Source organism: Larimichthys crocea, chromosome XV (assembly GCF_000972845.2).
Source record: "Larimichthys crocea isolate SSNF chromosome XV, L_crocea_2.0, whole genome shotgun sequence".
Classification (NCBI taxonomy): Eukaryota; Metazoa; Chordata; class Actinopteri; family Sciaenidae; genus Larimichthys; species Larimichthys crocea.
The window spans coordinates 6,717,769-6,729,835 of record NC_040025.1 but is presented as its reverse complement, the minus strand read 5'-3'; the positions used below and the strand labels follow the sequence as shown (position 1 = coordinate 6,729,835).

General features: G+C 39.9%; 1 long non-coding RNA gene across 2 annotated transcripts in view; it reads left to right on the top strand.

The window, feature by feature from the left end:
• The window catches only part of LOC109137405 (uncharacterized), a 45,284-nt gene extending 40,283 nt beyond the window's left edge, over positions 1–5,001 (top strand). The window contains exons 1-3 of one of the 2 annotated variants that reach the window (XR_002041652.2): positions 1,833–1,907; positions 3,883–4,022; positions 4,907–5,001. This is a non-coding gene — a long non-coding RNA (uncharacterized LOC109137405). Of the gene's footprint in view, positions 1–1,832; positions 1,908–3,882; positions 4,023–4,906 lie in introns of those variants that run through there. The other variant, XR_003463802.1, reaches the window with a different exon arrangement.
• Positions 5,002–12,067: the final 7,066 nt, after the last annotated feature.

Below are 12,067 nucleotides of genomic sequence, written 5' to 3'. Positions count from 1 at the left end.
CCTACAGGCTGTTTATCATCACTGCATCATTTATATCTAGAGGCTTCAAGTACGCCTTCAGAATAAAGGTTTAAAGCACTGGGACCTTTTTAACTGTCGTAGCCATTAATGAAAGCTCATCAGTCAGTGTCAGAAACATAATGAAAACACTGCAATATGCAGCAAATGTGGAGATGACTCATGATGAACTGACAGTAAAACTCCACCATGTCTTGGATGCACAAATCAAGTCTAAATACTCCTCCTGACCTGTACTGCATCATCACTTTAGTGTCAACATAGCTGTGTAAGCCATACGCTGTACAGATGACCTGAATATACTAAATATGATTCACTGTACACTGTAGAAACTACATTTGATTTGTTATACGTCATTGAGAATGTAAATGAGCACTGATATGTAAATACATTGTCCGAGATGAAACAAATAAGACAAATCTGACCTATGAGATGTATGTGAGTGTGGGTGGAAAATAGTGAAGAATGGTGCACGCTAAAAGAAAAGACAAAACAAAGGATCCAAACCACGAGGGAGCAGAGAGAGATAGGAACAGAGAGCATGAATGATGCAAAATGCAGGGAAAAAAAAGAAATAATGTTTTTAAAACGTTATTTTGTATTTACTCAAGTCCTCCACATGAGATGAAAATCTGAAAAAAAAAAAAGTGTTTGTAACTGTGGACTGAAACACTGAGTGTTCTCTGATCTGACGGCCACATCAACAGAAGCTCATCATATTTATGATGTGATGACACTGTCACTCACCATGTCTGTGGTGGAAATAGACACACACAGGTGTTATTACTAAGATTCTTATTAGTATAATTGATAACACCTGTATTGACAGCGAGGTTCAGGGGTCATTTGACTTCATGGTTACAATAATGATCACATGGTTGTGGTTAGGGAACAAGAGCTAATTTGATTTGGCACAAGACTATGTGTGTTAACAAAGCTGTAAATGGTAACTGTTGAACAAGTATCAATATTTTTATGAAGATTTTAAAGCTCAAAGTCTGATTGGCTTCTCAAACTAACATAATTCTGATGGAGAAAATAAAGCTTTCTGATACAGAGACAGAAGTGTCAAATGCACCTTGAGACTCATGGCACACACAAAGTACTCTGTGTGTGTGGCGTGTCATGTGTCTACTTTAAGTAACCATCAGAAAGTACACCAAAGGAGCCAAGCCGACGTCTTCCATTCAGTCTGTCAGCTGAAGTCAGCTGCTGTAGTGCACTACTGTCAGTTAGATTTGAATCCAATCATTTAAAGAAACTGCAGCTACGTTCACGTCACTAATAGAACATAAATGGTGTGTATTTGTCAGAATGCATCATTATGGCTGACAGCAATCTTCAGTCAGACATTGTACTTAAACAGCACACAGTCTGTACATGCTGCCTGCTCTTCACAAACTGTGAAATAATGAACTTCAACACAACATGCTGCCAACAGTAGCATACTGTGAGTAAGATAAGATAGACTTTATACACACAAGGTGTGTAAGAAAAAATCATATAAAATACATACAAAACTACATTTTGTCTCTCTCCTGCATCACTGTTGGTTGCTGGACGTCCTGACCGGGAGACCACAGGCAGGAAAGCTCAGCAGTACCTCTACTTCATTCCTAAAATTGAAAAAAAAAAAGAAAAAAGAGGGAGGTACTTTACAGAATACAGCAGGAGGTAATTATAGTAGATAATAGACATGATTGCACAATGTAGTGTCATTTAAGATGTTAAATATTTTAGTGAAATGTGAGTAAGTGTATGAATGTATAGAGAAATGAGAACAGTGAACCAGTGTTACATTCAATGCTGTTGTTTGGGCTTTTATTTTGAAGGGCCAACAATTTCCGAGTCCACAGACTTTGGACTTTGTTTCTTTGCCAGCAGATCAGGTGAGTCGTCAAATGTTTTGTCCTGTATTATATATTCTATATATTCTATATGTTCTTAAAGAGTGTATCTGTAAAATGATGTTGAAGTAAGTCGCGCGTGCGTGCGTGTCTTGTTAAACACGTAGTATTGACGATAAAGTGACACATTTACATTGAGCTGTTACACTGTTGACACTGTCAGTCACCAGCTGCGACTTTGAGACTGAAAGTTGTTTTGTTTTGTTTTATTTTATTTAGTTTTCAGAGAGGTGAGAGAGGCTAAATCGAAAGTAAAAAGTAAGACAGATGTAGCTGACGCCAGCAATTCAGTCATGTGTTACTATCGCAACACCGGAAGTTAGGGTGATATTTTCACATTTTATTTCTGATCGTGTTTTCTTTATTATGCTATACATATTTATGGAAAACTCCCTGCAGTTTAATTCATTCTTTGGTTATATTGTTGAAATGTTTAAGAAACCATTATTTTGAAAGGTTACTTCCTGTCCGAGTAGCGTAAGTCGCGCCGTAAGTTTGAGAGAAAGAGACGAGAGGACTGTCTACTGCTGGTTAAGCAGGCGTACACGATAATTATTCTCAAGGATGAAAATTTTGTACCTTTGTGTAAGAAATAACCTGAGAATGATGTATATGAAATGAAAACTGCTGTGTACTTATCCGCATCTTACAGGACACAGATAAGAGCTCTGTATGTAACGTGCAAATACAGAACATGATATAACTTATATAACTACTTAGTCAACATCAAATGAGCCCATCCATAATAAGACTTTCACATATTGTCATAAAAATCTAACAGAACATGAAGGTGTGGTCATGTAGTGATCTGACAAAGGAGGAGGAAGAAACAGAGCAGTAATGCAAATGTGAAAGTAAAACAGGTCAAACAAAGTGACACCTACAGGCTGTTTATCATCACTGCATCATTTATATCTAGAGGCTTCAAGTACGCCTTCAGAATAAAGGTTTAAAGCACTGTGACCTTTTTAACTGTCATAGCCATTAATGAAAGCTCATCAGTCAGTATCAGAAACATAATGAAAACAAAACAATATGCAGCAAGTGTGGAGATGACTCATGATGAACTGACAGTAAAACTCCACCATGTCTTTGGATGCACAAATCAAGTCTAAATACTCCTCCTGACCTGTACTGCATCATCACTTTAGTGTCGTCATAGCTGTGTAAGCCATACTCTGCACAGATGAATATACTGAATATGATTCACTGTACACTGTAGAAACTACATTTGATTTGTTATACATCATTGAGAATGTAAATGAGCACTGATATGTAAATACTTTGTCCGAGATGAAACAAGTTATTAAATAAAGACAAATCTGACGTATGAGATGTGTGTGAGTGTGGGTGGAAAATAGTGAAGAATGGTGCACGCTAAAAGAAAAGACAAAACAAAGGATCCAAACCATGAGGGAGCTGAGAGAGATAGGAACAGAGAGCATGAATGAACTCAAACATAATCATCATTATTATTGTTGTATGAGTTATTCAAGTATGAGTGAAAAATCTACAATACACTGAAGAATTTCAAAAACAAAAAGTAGATTTTTGTCATTTTTTACTCAAAATCACACCTCAAACAGTACTAGTGAAGAGTTTTTGAATACAAATATTACTTTTCAATCCCTTTGCCTGACATAAATATGCAGTTTTTCAACCAAATATGTGAAGAACAATAAAATAATGCCCTTTCAATACAAAAGGTCCCATACGTACCTGTCAGGCTGTTTACAGTGAGAACAGTAACAGGTACAGATTTAGATTTCTTGGTCCCGGGCCAGATTCTGTTAATTTTTTATTTGATTTGAACTTTGAGCTCAGCAGGAAATTCCATTTAGTGTTAAAGGTCAAACTTGGAACTTTAGACCAAAAGCTGAAGCAAAAACAATAAAAACAACAGCACTTTGTTGAGCAGTTAGAGTAATCTCTACATGAATATGTTGTTGTCTTTTAGTTTTCAGATGGTGTCCTCAGTTTGGATTTTACATTTCACTTCATCTCTAATCTCAGTGAGATGTTGTCTTCATGAAAACTGTGATCCAGACGTATAAAATGATGTTTGGAAGAAATCCTCGGACAGCTGCATCATTGCTGGTAAATTCATTTGTTATTCCTTATCACAGCTTTTATTTGCCTGACAGCAGTTCCTCCATCATCTTACTCCTCCTCACCCACCTTTCTTTGTAGGCCTTTTTCCTTCTCTCTCACAGCTACAAACATTGCAGTGTCAAGAAAAGAGAATCAGAGAGGCTTCATCAGCTTGACTGAGTGATGAGCAGCTGCTCTGCCTTTAACCTCTGTAAGAGGTAGTTAAGCAGTGGTGGACGTGTAAAGTTCCTTTCTTGTGGTCACAAGGTGGAGTTGGTGTTAGATAGGCAACACACAGCAGTGTCTGTGAAACAGAAAAATACAGAAACAGAAATGATAACAAGAGACAAGATGTAAACAGTCCCAACCTAAATCACATGAATGTTTAAAGAGACTTGAAGACTTCAACTCTGCATTTTACATTCCATCCACACAATGACCTTAATCTTCCGAATGCCAAATGACACAATTTCAAGATTCAAGATCTCTTTATTGTCATTTCACAGCACTGTAAAATGATATTATGAGCAAAAACTCACAGAATAAATTAAATCAGAAGATAAATAAATAAATAAGCCTGATAAGTCTAATTTAAAATTAGTGGGATTAGTTTGATTCTGAGTTCAATTGTCTGATGGCAGTGGGGTAGAAGCTATTTTGAAACCTCAAAGTCTTGGTCTGCAGACTGCGGTACCTCCTGCCAGAGAGGAGAAGTGAGAACAGACTGTGGCCGGGGTGGGTGGGGTCTTTGATGATGCCTTTAGCTTTTGACATGTATCTTCTGAACGGTAGGAAGAGTTGTACCAATAATCCATCCAGCTACTGTGACCTCAGTCTTGTGATCTGACTCTGCAAAGATTAGACAAATATCTTGTTGTTACTCTTCACAGATATTTTGGATGAATATCTTCAGAGCTGAGACATGTCATCCATCAGAGTATCACTCTATAGAGAATAAATGGTGCTGTCCTATGTGTCAACCTGGTAAGACCCAACTGAATATTTAAAACCATATTTCACTTTGGTATTTACACATGGAGTCATGTTATCCTGCCAAGTGTCAACGGTGCTTCAATATATCAAATAACCAGTATATCAATGAAGCACCCATATCTGACTAAATGTGTTTTAATCCATCAGATTATTTATTAAATTTCTTTCCAACAGGAACTCGAGTGAGAACGGACTGCACAGTGTCCAGAAGGACTTTATGTCAACCCTGCGACGAAGGAACCTACATAAATCAACTTAATGGATGGAGAAACTGTCTTAGATGTAGAAACTGTGATGCAGGTACAGGAAAAGCTACAGGAACTTTTAGCACCTCTTACTGTGTGGAAACATTTCAGTCGAGAATAAGTTTTTCTAATATTTAAATGAAGGAACTTAATCAATGAGAACTGATCTATTAGTCACAGACTTGGTCTACCCCATTGATGGGATTTCTTCATGGCTCAGGTACCATGTAAAGCTAAGACAGTGTAAGAAGAATGAATGATTTTAGTAGGACTGTATCCAGGTGTGCTTTCTGTACTCAGTCTTCTCTGATATCACATTAGTGGTGCTAAAATAAAGATACAGTAAGGACCATTCAGTCTGAAATTAAAGATTGACCTGACACTTCATCATCATGACCTGAACTTGACCACAGAGGTGACAGATCACAAAATGTTCATATAAGTCATTTGTAGAATGGTTGTACAAAATGTACTTTAAAAAAACTTTCTCTCTGAATATACCAAGTTTTATTATAAATGAAAGTTATGACTGATTTGTCTCTATTTATCTCTTTATTCATAGCATAGTACATCATTTTATCAAAATGTTATGACTGTGTTAAAGGAATAGATACATTATAAATATTGTTCCCACGTGAATTTATGAATAAAATGAAGTTAAAACATCATTAAATGTGGTCAGGAGTTTGTTCTGCTGTTCTTCAGTAGATGTTGAAGTTCTGTGTCTCTGTATGTAACCTCTGTATGTGTTGACAGGTTCTGGTTTGAAGATACACACAGCATGTACGACAACATCAGATACAGTTTGTGAACCACTGGAGGGATTCTACTGTCTGGACCCTGCAGGAAGCAGCTGTGTGACAGCACGGAAACACTCAACATGTAAACCAGGACAATACATCAGTCAAAAAGGTTGGTGTTTTCAGTCAGATCGTCTAGACCCCCAGTTTACACAGAGCCATGAAACAGTACATATTTATAGCATGTCCAGCTCTAGGTCTCTTGTATATTTAAGGTATAACTTCCCATTGTTCACTCTGTGTAGACTTTGAGTTAGGGTTACGTGCATGTTTTCACCTTAAAGTCTGTCAGTGCCTCATAGCTGGTACAGAGATATTACTCCATATTAACCACATATCTGGAAACACTTTCTCATCAGTCCAGTTCAAGTTCAAACTTTATTATGATCCCACAGTGCAATTGTTTCACAGACCAAGAGCAGCAATAGACCAAACATAACATGACATGAAGCAGACAGATGGTGATGTCATTTTATCAGTGAGAGAAAATCATGTTTTGTCATATTTGCTGAACTCTAAATAGTTATCATCTGTATTTGTACAGGGACAGCATTCAGAGACACTGTGTGCTCTGAGTGCAGTGATGGAACATATTCAGATGGAACATTGACATCTTGTCGGACACACACACAGTAAGTGAAGCTTCATGTCAGAGCCCTGAATTCTTCCAGCAGCAGTGAATTCATGGTGTCCTCCAAATGTTCCTGTACAAACTGTCCCTCTGTCATTCCAGATGTGGACGACTGGAGATAAAACCAGGAACTGCTTCAACTGATGCTGAATGTGGAGAACAAAGTTCAAACACAATGACTGTGGTCGGTGTAGTAGTCGGCGTTGTGCTGCTTTTTTTATGTGGAGCAGCTATATTGGTATTCTATCTCAGAAAGAAGAAAAGAGGAATATGTGTAATAATGGTATGTGTTATACTTTCTTTACTATTATAATCTGTTTCACTGTATGTACAGTATTAGGAATGATTTTTCTTTTAATTAATGAAATGACGTCACTCATTTGTCACTATTTTACAAAAAAGGAACAGCAGCCAGAAAAGGATCCATTGACGACAGATGATGTTCAGCAGCAGGTAAGACATCAGTGTGATTTTCACTCACTGACTCTTCTGTCTGACTGAGCTACTCTGTGATGTCTTTACAAATAAATGATGTCTTTTAAATAAATATATTTCTCTCTTCAGGATCCAACAGTTTTCCATAATCCAGTTCCAGTCATATTGGATGCTGGAACATTGTCTTTGCATTGAGTGGAGCTGAATTATGAACTGAATACTGTCCACAGCACTGGTTCCCAACGAGTGAGTTGAGTGAGTTGAGTTGAGTGAGAGAGAAGATTATTTCCTGTAAATATTTGTTCACAAATGGTTTTCTAATGCAGATGACGCTGTTTAGCACAGAGTGAAGGATCTATCTTCCAGGACCTCAAGTGGGATCTGAACATCAGCTCCCTCATCAAGAAAGCCCAGCAGAGGATGTACTTCCTCTGCTCAGCTGAAGAAATTCAACCTGCCAAAGACAGTGATGGTGTACTTCTACTCCTCCATCATTGAGTCCATCCTCACCTCCTCCATCACCATCTGGTACGCTGCTGCCACTGCCAAGGACAAAGCCAGATTGCAGACTGCGTGTCATTCGTTCCACAGACAAGCTGATTGGCTGCAATTGACATTGTATTCACAAGTCTGTGTTACATTAACGCTTCATTGTTTTGTTATATACTTTTACTTCCATATTTTAAATACCCCACTACTGTGAACATTTGCACACTTTCAACATTCCACATTTGATTGGTACTCAGTACCACTGCACAGCTGTACTTTTACTTTTAAAACATACTTTGTATATTTATATTTATATTTAGAGAATGTCATGCACCAACATCAGAACAAATTCCTTGTATGTGTAAAATTGTACTTGGCAATAAAGTTTTTTTCTGATTCTAAAGATAATAAAGTCACAAACAAGATAATATAACAATATTCAGCATGTGGACTGTTTTCTGTAAATAAGTTAAAATGGCTGAAACAGAGCATTAGGTCACATGTCACACAGTCATTTTGAATATTGCCTAATGCTGTCTGCAGTGCATTTGTTCTAAACTTGTGAACAATGTGCTGGTACTGTAACAGGTGTAGTAAGAACCCAAATGCAGCACATTGGACAAAGGTAATGTCACTTTTATTACACTTTATTACGCAGGTAGATGAGATATACAGTACCACCGTTTAAAGCAACAGCTGAGGAAATAGTCTCTCTGGGCACAGGGAAAGTCCGGGGGCTCTGGCTGGGGAAACCAGTCCAGCAAGCAGGTAAACAGGCAATGAAGCAGACGAACCAGAAACAAGCCGCCGGTAGCCGGGCCGACACCAGTTGGCGGGATCCAGAGGGGCCAGAAGCTCAACTCGTGGTCGGGTACAGAAGGCAGGTACGGTTTCATCTGAAACCACCATGTCCTCCTCCCCCACTTCAGAAGGTGCCTCCTCTTCCGAAAGGGTTTCCTCATAGTCAGTGGTGTAGTCAGAGGCCTCTGGTGAACGGGGAGGCGGACCCTCACTGGTCGTGCTCCTTGAGGATGTGGAGGGCCTAGCCGGTTGGTCTGGGTGGCGTCAATGGAACTCCCTGATGAGAGGGGCATCAAAAATATGCCGTGCAGGGACCCAGGATCTCTCCTCAGGGCCATACCCCTCCCAATCCACTAGGTACTGGAGACCCCTCCCCTGGCGACGGGAACAAAGATTCTACCCGTAGGGGTAGGTGCCGGGTTGACAACCACACCTTCTAGGCAACTTGATAGGTCGGTGACTTAGATCGACGACGATTGGCCGTAGTGTGATAGCGGTCAGTAGAGCGAGAAGGGAGGCTTTGGCCTGAGTCCAGGTCCTGCGGCAGCGGCGGATGAAGGCTTGCACTGACGGGCAGGAAACCCCTTTCTCCGGGGCGGGAAAGAGTGGGGGTTGGAACCCGTAGGCACACTGAAATGGAGAGAGTCCAGTTGCAGAGCAGGTCAGGGTGTTATGGGCGTATTCCACCCACAGAAGCTGCTGGGACCAGAATGAGGGGTGCTGAGAGACCATGCAGTGTAAAGCAGTCTCTATCTCCTGATTCATCCTCTCAGACTGGCCGTTGGACTGGGGTGGAACCCGGATGACAAACTGACAGTGGCCTCCACCAGCTTGCAGAACTCCCTCCAGAAGACGGAGGTGAATTGGGGCCCCCAGTCGGAGACCACATCAGTAGGGAAACCATGTAGTCGAAACACGTGTAGCAGAACCTGTTCAGCCCTTTTCTTGGCCTAAGGGAAACTTGGGCAGGGGCACGAAATGTGCCATCTTGCTGAACCGATCTACCACTGTCAGAATAGTGGTGTGGCCATTGGATGGTGGCAGACCGGTGACAAAGTCTAGGGAGATGTGGGACCAGGGGTGGTGAGGCACTGGCAGCGGATGCAGGAATCCAGCGGGGGCTTGGTGTGAGGGTTTGTGCTAGTTGCAGACTGGGCAGGCATTCACAAACTCCCAGGTGTCTTCAGCCAGTGTCGCCCACCAAAATCTTTGCTACACCACTTCTTTGGTCCAGTGGATCCCAGGGTGACAGGTGAGTGGGGAGTTGTGGGCCCACTGGAGGACATCGGACTGTAGGTGAGCGGGGACGAAAAGGCGGTTAGGAGAATACGAGCTGGGCCCAGGCTGATCCTGTAAAGCTGCCTTAATTCTCTCCTTCACCTCCCAGGTGAGTGATGCGATCAGGTTTGAGGAGGGGAGAATGATGTCGGAACTGAATGTATTCAAGGTTCTTGTGGTTGGTCCAGACCCAAAAAGGCAACTTTGTTCCCTCCAGCCAGTGACACCACTCCTCCAAAGCCAGTTTGACTGCCAGAAGCTCTCGATTGCCGATGCCGTAGTTCCTCTCAGCTGGGGTCAGTCGTCATCAGCTTCTGGTCCTTAGCCGCCTGCTGGGAGAGCACCCCTCCTACCCCCACATCGGAGGCATCACAGAGGCAGACTGTTTTGTTGAGCCTCTACAAAGAAATATGGGGAATCCGCCTTTAGCTTACCTTAAATGTTACATTTAAAGAAAACATGTTAAACAATGTCCTGGTTAATTATTTGGTTAATTATGAGTGAGACTGATACTGAAGCATATTGCTGCCACAGAAAAATACATTAAATCACATTAAGACCTGATAAGTTATTGTTATGACGTGAAACATTTGACGTTTATGTACAATTATTATATGAATATTATGATTATAATATATAACAATTTCTATTGTTATAACATGAAAGGATCCACTTTTGTATGAATGAGGAAAGGTGTGCCGAGAGCAGATAAACTGAGAAACATGGTCGATTAATTGCACAGCCCTATTCCATCCACACAATAACTTTAATCTTATGGACTCTGTTAAAATCACAACCAAATGCTGACCTCAATTATGATCTGACTCTGCAAAGATTAGACAAAATATCTTGTTGTTACTCTTCACAGATATTTTGGGATGAATACTTCAGAGCTGATCATGTCATCAATTGAGTACTATTCCTTAGAGAATGAGTTCTGTCTATGTGTCTACTGTTAAGACCTAACTTGAATATTAACACCCTATTTCATTTGCGTAGTTACACATGGAGTCATTTATCATTGCCCGGTGTTCATTGGTGCTTTAATATATCAACTAATCAATATATTCGTGAAGCACCCATATCTCACTACATGGTTTTTAAATCCATCAGATTATTTATTAAGTTTAAAAACTCTCTGGTGCAGTAATGAGAATGAAGAAGACTATTAAACATTTATGACATGACATTACTTCATGGTTTTCTCCTTCCACAGGAAACTCGAGGGAAAACGGGACTGCACAGGTAAGGAAGCATCTATGTCACACCCTGGACGAAGGAACCTACCTGAATCAACCCTAATGGACTAGAAACTGTCTTCCATCGTAGACAACTGTGGTACAGGTACATTTCTGACAATATTTTAACAACTTGACAGATAGTCACAACAGAAATGGTTACATGTTTAGGGTAGGAGGAATAAAACAAAATAAACACTTGTGGAACAACACAGTGTAATTTATCTGTTACGTTAGTCAGTGTTTTCCTTGTCTATTGCCAATATTTGTCACCACACATTGTTCTGGGTGTAGTTTAGAATAGAGAAAACTACAGGAATACACTCTTGTAAAATTCGGGGGCTCGTTTTTTAATTATGAGCTTAACAGTGAGACTGCTATTAGTCACAGGACTGGTCTACCCCTTGATGGGTTGCATGTTTAGTTACCATGTATTCATGCGTATTAACAGTATCTGATCTTTTCTGATGTAAAGCCTTGAGGACCGGTGTAAGAAGAATGAATGATTTTAGTCAGGACTGTATCCAGGTGTGTTTTCTGTACTCAGTCTTCTCTGAATCTACATTAGTGGTGCCTAATAATAAAGATAAGAAGGACCATTCAGTCTGAAATTAAAATTGACCTGACCTTCATCTCCATGACCTAACTTGACCACCGAGGTGACCAGATCAGAAAAACTGTTCATATAAAAAAAAGTCATTATAGAATGGTTGTACAAACATGTACTTTATAAAAAACTTTCTTCTGAATATCAGTTTTATTTAGAATGAAGTTATGACTATGATTTGTCTTTTATCTCTTTATTCAAACATTATACAATTATTTTATCAAAATGATTATGACTGTGTTAAGGCGAATAGATTACCATATAAGATTGCTTCCTCGCGGAATTTATGAATAAAATGAAGTTTAACGCCATCATTAAGTGGTGGTTTGTTATTTCTGCTGTTCTTCATAGATTTGAAGTTCTGTGTCTCTGTTGTAACCTCTTTTATGTTGACAGGTTTGGTTTGAGAAAGAACCACAAGGCATGTACGACATACATCAGATACAGTTGTTAACCACTGGAGTGGATTCTACTGTCTGGGACCCTCGCGGAAGCGCTGTGGACAGCACGAAACACTCAACATGTAAACCAGGA